Genomic DNA, 2,500 nt, shown 5'->3' with positions numbered 1-2,500 from the left:
GGGACACGCTGACGAAACAGCGCTGGTTCAGGCACGGCGGGCAGTGTTGGAATCGGCAGCGCCGACGAAATCGGCAAAGTCGGCAGAATCGGCAGCGCAGATTTTTCGACGAACATGGGCTGGACGCTGGACTGGCCGGGCCATGCAGGAAAATTCATCGAGGGGACACGCTGACGAAACAGCGCTGGTTCAGGCACGGCGGGCAGTGGTGGAATCGGCAGCGCCGACGAAATCGGCAAAGTCGGCAGAATCGGCAGCGGGTGCTGGCGATGGGTCTGGACGGGCTGGATAGTCCAAGGCTCGACGAGAAAGACTGCTGGTTTAGACACTGGGGCAGTGGCAGCCCGCGGGACAGTGTCGGCAGATTCGGCAGCGCAGATTTGTGCGGCTGCAGGTTCGTCGGGGAAAATCGGCAGCGCAGATTTTGCGACGAACATGGGCTGGGCGATGGACTGTCCAGGCCAGGCAGGAAAATTTGTCGAGGGGACACGCTGACGAAACAGCGCTGGTTCAGGCACGGCGGGCAGTGTTGGAATCGGCAGCGCCGACGAAATCGGCAAAGTCGGCAGAATCGGCAGCGCAGATTTTTCGACGAACACGGGCTGGACGGTGGACTGTCCAGGCCAGGCAGGAAAATTCGTCGAGGGGACACGCTGACGAAACAGCGCTGGTTCAGACACGGTGGGCGCAGTGTTGGAATCGGCAGCGCCGAGAAAATCGGCAAAGTCGGCAGAATCGGCAGCAGGTGCTGGCGATGAGTCAGGACGGACTGGATAGTCCAAGGCTCGATGAGAAAGACCGCTGGTTTAGACACTGGGGCAGTGGCAGCCCGCGGGGCAGTGTCGGCAGATTCGGCAGCAGTGTCTGCCGATTCGGCAGCGTTGGCTTGTTGGCGCGGGGGGCCGATTCGAGTGGGGACTTGGGCAGCGGGCAGTGAAAGCAAGAGTTTCCCCGATGCTGCCGGGAAAAACGCTCCCCGGGATGGCCGGGTGAGATGACCCGGCGGCCCGCGACGGGTCATTCAATTCCATGCCCCGTCAACATAACTCCCGATGTACTGTTTGCTTTTTCGGAAGAAGAGATCCATCCCCCCATCCTCGGCCAGCCAAAAACGCTCCAATTAATGGCCGGGTGAGATGACCCGGAGGCCCGCGACGCGTCATTCAAATCACTGCCCTATCGGCTACAACTGCTGATGGGTGGGATTAGAGGCCTGCCATGGTGGTGAGGGGCGGCGAGGACCGTGAAAGCTAGAGTTTTTCAGAGGCTGCCGGGAAAAAGGCCCCTCGGGTGGCGGGGTGCGAGGACCAGGCGCGTCATTCAATTCTCTTCCCTATCAACTTGGCTCCCGTTGGCGGGATTGGAGGCCTACTGTTTGTTACAGGGCTAAAATCGTCAGGGGAAGAGCTGACGAAACAATGCTGGTTTGGATGCAGGGGGTAGTGTTGGAATCGGCAGCGCGGACAAAATCGGCAAAGTCGACAAAAAAGACTGTTGGTCTGGACATCGGGGCAGCGGCAGCCATGCCGACAGGGGGGGAAATCGGCAGCACAGATTTGTGCAGCTGCAGGTTCGTCGGGGAAATCGGCAGCGCAGATTTTTCGATGAACATGGGCTGGAAGATGGACTGTCCAGGCCAGGCAGGGAAATTCGTCAAGGGGACACGCTGACGAAACAGCGCTGGTTCAGGCACGGCGGGCAGTGTTGGAATCGGCAGCGCCGACGAAATCGGCAAAGTCGGCAGAATCGGCAGCGGGTGCTGGCGATGAGTCTGGACGATTTATAGTCCAGGGCTTGATGGAAAAGACTGTTGGTCCAGACAATGGGGCAGTGGCAGCGCGGATTTGTGCAGCTGCAGGTTCGTCGGGGAAAATCGGCAGCGCAGATTTTTCGACGAACAGGGGCTGGGCGCTGGACTGGCCGGGCCAGGCAGGAAAATTCGTCAGGGGGGCACGCTGACGAAAACAGGGGCTGCGGAGTGGAAAATCGGCAGCGCAGATTTTTCGACGAACAGGGGCTGGACCGGCCGGGCCAGGCAGGAAAATTCGTCAGGGGGGCACGCTGACGAAAAGAGGGGCTGCCGCGTGGAAAATCGGCAGCGCAGATTTTTCGACGAACAGGGGCTGGACGCTGGACTGGGCCAGGCAGGAAAATTCGTCAGGGGGCACGCTGACGAAAAGAGGGGCTGCCGCGTGGAAAATCGGCAGCGCAGATTTTTCGACGAACATTCGTCAGGGGGGCACGCTGACGAAAAGAGGGGCTGCCGCGTGGAAAATCGGCAGCGCAGATTTTTCGACGAACATTCGTCAGGGGGGCACGCTGAGGAAAACAGGGGCTGCCGCGTGGAAAATCGGCAGCGCAGATTTTTCGACGAACAGGGGCTGGATGCTGGACCGGCCGGGCCAGGCAGGAAAATTCGTCAGGGGGGCACGCTGACGAAAAGAGGGGCTGCCGCGTGGAAAATCGGCAGCGCAGATTTTTCGACGAACAGGGGCTGGAC

This window comes from Populus nigra, chromosome 2, assembly GCF_951802175.1.
Source record: "Populus nigra chromosome 2, ddPopNigr1.1, whole genome shotgun sequence".
Lineage (NCBI taxonomy): Eukaryota > Viridiplantae > Streptophyta > Magnoliopsida > Malpighiales > Salicaceae > Populus > Populus nigra.
The sequence above is the reverse complement of the archived record's forward strand: the minus strand, read 5'-3'. Positions refer to the sequence as shown.